Here is a 5,836-nt window from a genome sequence, read left to right on the forward strand (position 1 = left end):
TTCCGTAGTGATACTGCCTCGGAAACCCAAGGAGGGGTCGCTATGAGTCGGGTTTGACTCGACGGCACATAACAACAACAACAACAACATACTGTTGCTTAGCTTTAAGATGACTTCATGGGATAATTTCAGTTTAAGGTTTAAAAATTATTTCCACGTACTAGATCTGAGGGCTCACCTGGTCTGAATAGATTAAGTGTGGTTTCCATCAGAATTTTAAGTTCTTTTAAAATATTTTCTTCCTTTTGATCAATAGCCATCTCTTGGGTCCTCAACCAAAACACTCAGTAATAGTAGCTGGGCACAATGCACTTTTCTTGGTCTCGGCAAAGGAGACAATAGTGCATGGATGGAATTAGACCTGCAGTCCATTTCCTTCTCTGATTCCTGAGTCGTCTTCTTCTGTTGCTCCAGGCAAATATACCACTTATTTTATCTTGTTTGGCTCCTTGCAAGCTTTTAAGACTCTAGACACTACTCACTGAACTAGGAGGTAGAACAGAGACTTTAAAGACAACATTAGGCCAATTACCTGGATAGTCTCATGGAAACATGACCTTAAACCTTCGAACCAAGAAAATTAATCTCATGAGGTGTTTAGTTGTACCTAAGTAGTATCAACAGCTGCTGCTTTATTTTGTCTGCTGTTTTCTTAATTTTATTTTCTGACTGTTCATTGCAAGTGTACAGAAATACAATTGATTTTTACAGATTAATCTCATAAACTGCCAACAGTCCTGAACCTGTTTATTATTTCTAATAGTTGTGTGTATGTATTCCTTAGGACTTCTATATACACGATCATGTCATCTCCAAACAGAGGTCATTTTACCTCTTCCTTTCCAAACGGGATGAATTTTACTTGACATGGCTAGTATTGAACACAAGTGGTGAGAGTGGCCATCCTTGTCTTATTCCTGATGTCTGGGGAAAGAATTCAGTCTTCTACGTTTAAGCCTGATGTTATCTGTGAGTTTTTCATAAAAGCCTTTTATTAGGTTGAGGAACTACCCTTTTATTTCAAATTTGTAGCATATTTACTAGTATTTTGTTGAGGATTTTTGTGTCTATATTTATAAGTGGTATTAGTCTTTAGTTTCTTGTGATGTCTTTGCTAACTTATTTTTTAAAATGACATACATGTCAAAAATTCCAGAAATGTATTGTTTCTTTCCACTGCCTTGGCTACTCATCCTTAGTCCTCACTGTTAGTAGTTCATATGGTTGATTTTAAAATATATATATATAGTTGTCATGTATTTTAAAATAAATCTTTTTACATTCCCTAGCATTTATACATTTGAAAACTAATTTACTAACATTATAATCTGAAACTCTGATACTTGATACCAAATATGCTCTATCAGGTTGTAATAATAAAAATAATTTAAATTTCCATAGCAAAAAAAAAAAAAAGGAAGAAAGAAAGAACTCATTGACAACCTAAGTATGAGAATCACTCACATGTAAGTGTGTGTGTCCTATGTGAGAGTGACATACACAAACCATTTGACTTCTCTGAGCCTCATCCATAAAATCAGGTATAAAATGACGTACCCATAGCATTGTTCTGAGGATTGACTGAGACGACGTCTGGGCAAGGGTTTAGGACAGTGTGGACTGAGGATCATATTTACTGTGACTTCACAAATCACATATCACAGCACACCTTTAAATGGATTAAGTGTTCTATAGCATGTTAGGTTGAGCTATAATTTTTCAAAAACACGCTTCATAAAACTAAATATTTCTGTATATAAACTGTTTTTCAGAAGTCATCTTTCAGTGTTGAAGCCCTTTTTTTTCTGCCTAGATTCTGTGATTTGTTGCCTATTTTGGAAACTTGGAAAGTACCATGCAAATACAGATATAGCTGTGCTAGTTAAAAATAAAATACATAGTGTTTGCTGGTGAAGGAAAATATGATGCTATGTAGGTAAAACTGTGATGAAAATCAGATTGGGATTTCATAAGAACATTTCTGGAGAACTTTAGACTTGAAAAGAAAAGTAGGAGCCAAATGCTTCTCCCAGACGATAGTCTATAACTCTCCCTGAAGTCAAAAGCAATTTTGAGGGTAGAATTTAGGCCAAGTGTTTGGAACGCTGGGGGGGAAAAGAAGTATGCATAAATTTCCAAGTCTTCCAAAGTACTTAGATGAGAGGCAATTTGTAGTTAAGATTTGAGAAATGTTTTTTCTACTACTAGGACCTTCATAACACCTTAAAAGTATTTATTTTACCTTCCACAGGATACTAATCATGATATAGTTCAATGACAATTTAAATAGCAAAACTACACACAGGACAACAGCCGTTATAATATCTAACAGAGTCTTTAAGGATCCCTTTAAATAGAAAGTCTTTCTACTGCATTTTAAAAATTAAATAAATCACTATGAAATCGACATGAAACTTTTCAGCCTTGCCCATTGGAGAAAACTAAGTCTGTATTTAATGTTTCCAAGTAGCTTAAGTAGAAATATTTTAGGAAGATACTTTTTTCCTTGCATTAGCCTCACAAAATTACTTTTTAAATTCCTACATGTTGATATGACAATTAAAAATGCAATCAAAATTTAAAATACTAACTTAATGGCAATTATTAAACCAAGGAATGGACAACTTTGATTAGGATGCAAAGGGCATGATAGGTTAGTCAGTTGCCTTTTACAGAGTTAAGGTATCTCACGAGGGAATTGTTCCATGTCTTCACTCTTCATTGGTGCTTAAGTGCACTGGTTCCAAAGTTAATTTTCTTAGTCTTTAGTAGAGTTCTATTTTGGGCAAGGGTGTTAGCCACAAAGGTCATAACTACATGCTGATGCTTATCATTACACTATCTATGATACAAAGCAACACAGAGACAGAGAATGAAACCTTTCTGGTAGGCTTTCTTTGGAAAGCCAGTAAAGCCTATTTGTGCACATTAATGACACAGAGCACAGGAGAAATTGTAGGGATATTGTGGTACATAAATATAGTCAACTTTAAACAAATAAATGTGCCAACCAAAACTGAAATACTATGAACTCATTTAAAGATAATTCTTTCCACTGAATTATCAGTGTCACAATCTAATTTGATGCTTGCAACAAACCTCTAAAGCAGATGGTATTAGTCCATCTAATGGTTTAAAGAAACTGAAGGTGATTATGAGTAGAAAAAGTTCATTAAAAAAAAAAAAAAAAATATGAGGGCCTACTGTGTACCCAGTTATTTCATGAAATATCTCATTTAACTTTCAAAATGACACTATGCAATAGATTTTACATACCCCACTTACAAGGAAAACAACTTGCTCTAAGTTACCCAGTTGTTTAGCAGTGGAGGTAGGATTCAATGGTGACAGTGGTGCAATGTCCTTTCCTTCATATGGGTGTTCAACACAGACTTAAAACAGAAGGCAAAGAAAACACTGCAATATGAGATACATGACAAAGGGAAAAGTTTAGGACATAAAACTTTATTCTTTCATACACAGGTAACTGGAGTTTTATGATTTACATAGTGTCATTTCTTGTATAGATAGTGTTAACTGGCTTTATCTTGTTCATGTTATAAAAAGAACAAAATATATCAATTGTACATGGAAATATTTTCTTCCAATTGCTTTGCTATGAAAACTTCTAATTATTACATATGTACACATTCTTTTCACCAAATGTGCATTTGACTCCCTTCCTATCACTTGAGTAAATGCCCATTCTTTTTCTTGCTTCACCTTCCTGAATGGCCCACATGTTAGCAAGCTAAGCAAACCTTAACTCCAAACTGTAAAAAATGTGAAAGTTCCAGGGCCAAAGAATCCTGTGAAAATCAAACACAATTGGATAGGAAAGGAGGAATATTTATTTTTTGTTTGTCAAGTTCTTAAGCACACTCTCTGTTACTCATTTATGGTTTGTATTTCTTTTTATTCTAGAGTTCCAGCTTTTTTCCTTATAGAATTGTATAGTCTAGTGGGAACATTCTGAACAGGCTTTCAATCTCTTATACAGTCTATTAACCTTGATTAACGCACAGTAGAAAAGGATAGGGATTAAATTATAAATACAAGGGAAGGCAAAAAGATGACTGAGAAACCACAAACTAAGAAACATCTGCTGAGTACAAACCTCCTCATCTCTGATGTGCATTATCAGTACGCCACCAGCAGAGCCTCTTCACGACTATCTGATCACATCAGACCTGCCTCACATTCCTCAGAGGTCTCACTAGCCATCACAGCAGTTTTCCCAATCTGGAAGGATACGTGGGCCTCTTGGAAAATAAATAATAATAATGCTACTGTCATTTCTGAGTGGTGTTTGATAAAGAAGTGCATTAACACCAATCCAGATAAAATCATCACTATATTTGGCCTTATTAACAGTGATATTTGAAATGTCAGAGACATTTTAGAACCTCTGGTGGCGTAGTGCCTAGGGCATTTGACTGCTAACCAGAAGGCTGGTGGTTCAAACCCACTAGCTACTCCTTGGAAGGAAGATTGAGCAATCTACTTCCATAGTGATACTGCCTCGGAAACCCAAGGAGGGGTCGCTTGTGTCGGATCTGACTCAACAGCAGTGAGTTTAGTTATAAGAATTTTGATTAGATCAACACGAAGCATGGATTTGTTGAAAAATAATAAAAACTAACACTACCAAAAAACAAACAAACAAAACCACTGCCATTGAGTTGATTCCAACTCACAGCAAGCCTATTGGGCAGAGCAGAAATGCCCATAGGGTTTCCATTCTTTATGGAAGCAGATTTGACTCATCTTTCTCCTATGGAGTAGCAGGTGGGTTTGAACTGCCAGTCTTTAGGTTAGCAGGCCAATGCTTTAAGCACAGCACCAACAGAGCAGTAGTTATGTTACAGGCATTATGCTTTGATATATAAACTCTTTTAATCCTCACAATATGAAAAAACCTGTTTTGGAAGAAGTACAGACAGAATGACCTTTGAAGCGAGAATGGCCAGACTTTGTCTCACCTATTTTGGTCATGTTGTCAGAAAGGACTGTTCCCTGAAGAAGGATGTCAACCTTGGTAAAGAGTGAGCGTAAAAGGAGAAGACTCTCAATGAGATGGATTGACACAGGGCGGTGACGATGGGCTCAAACATAGCAAATATTGTAAGGATGGTGCAGGACTGGGCAATATTTCATTCTGTTGTACATAGGGTAACTGTGCGTTGGAGTCAACTCGACAACACCTAACAACAACCACTTTCACAATAAAATCCCTGGGTCACAAAAATGCTTTGTGTTTGTCTTGTAGCCTGAAGGTTGGTGGTTTGAACCCACCCAATGGGATCACAAAAGAAAAGCCTGGTGATTGGCTCTTGTAAAAATTATAGCCAAGAAAACCCTATGGATCATTTCTGCTTTGTAATACATGGGATTGCCATGAGTCGAAAATGACTTGATGGTAATTTTTTTTTTTTAAGTCCTTACAATACCCCCAATGAATCAAGCATTATTTATTGTCTCCATTTTACAAATAAGGAAACTGAGGCACTGACAGGTTAAATAACTTACCTATGGTCCCACCGTCTGAACCAAGACAACGTGGCACTAGAGCTTGTGATTTCCATTGCAATATCATCATGAGGGGACCTAGTAAAATTCTCCATGTTTTAGTGTGCCTCATTCAGTATTCAGTACAGGGAGCTCTGGTAGCATAATGCCTAAGGCACCTGACTGCTAACCAGAAGGCTTGCGGTTCAAACTCACTAGCCACTCCTTGGAAGGAAGTTTGGGCAATCTACTTCTGTAGTGATACTGCCTCAGAAACCCAAGCAGGGGTCTCTATGAGTCGGGTCCAACTCCACGGCACATAACAGCA

Source organism: Orycteropus afer, unplaced genomic scaffold (genome assembly GCF_000298275.1).
Source record: "Orycteropus afer afer isolate SDZICR_OR568_19922 unplaced genomic scaffold, OryAfe1.0 scaffold00497, whole genome shotgun sequence".
Lineage (NCBI taxonomy): Eukaryota > Metazoa > Chordata > Mammalia > Tubulidentata > Orycteropodidae > Orycteropus > Orycteropus afer.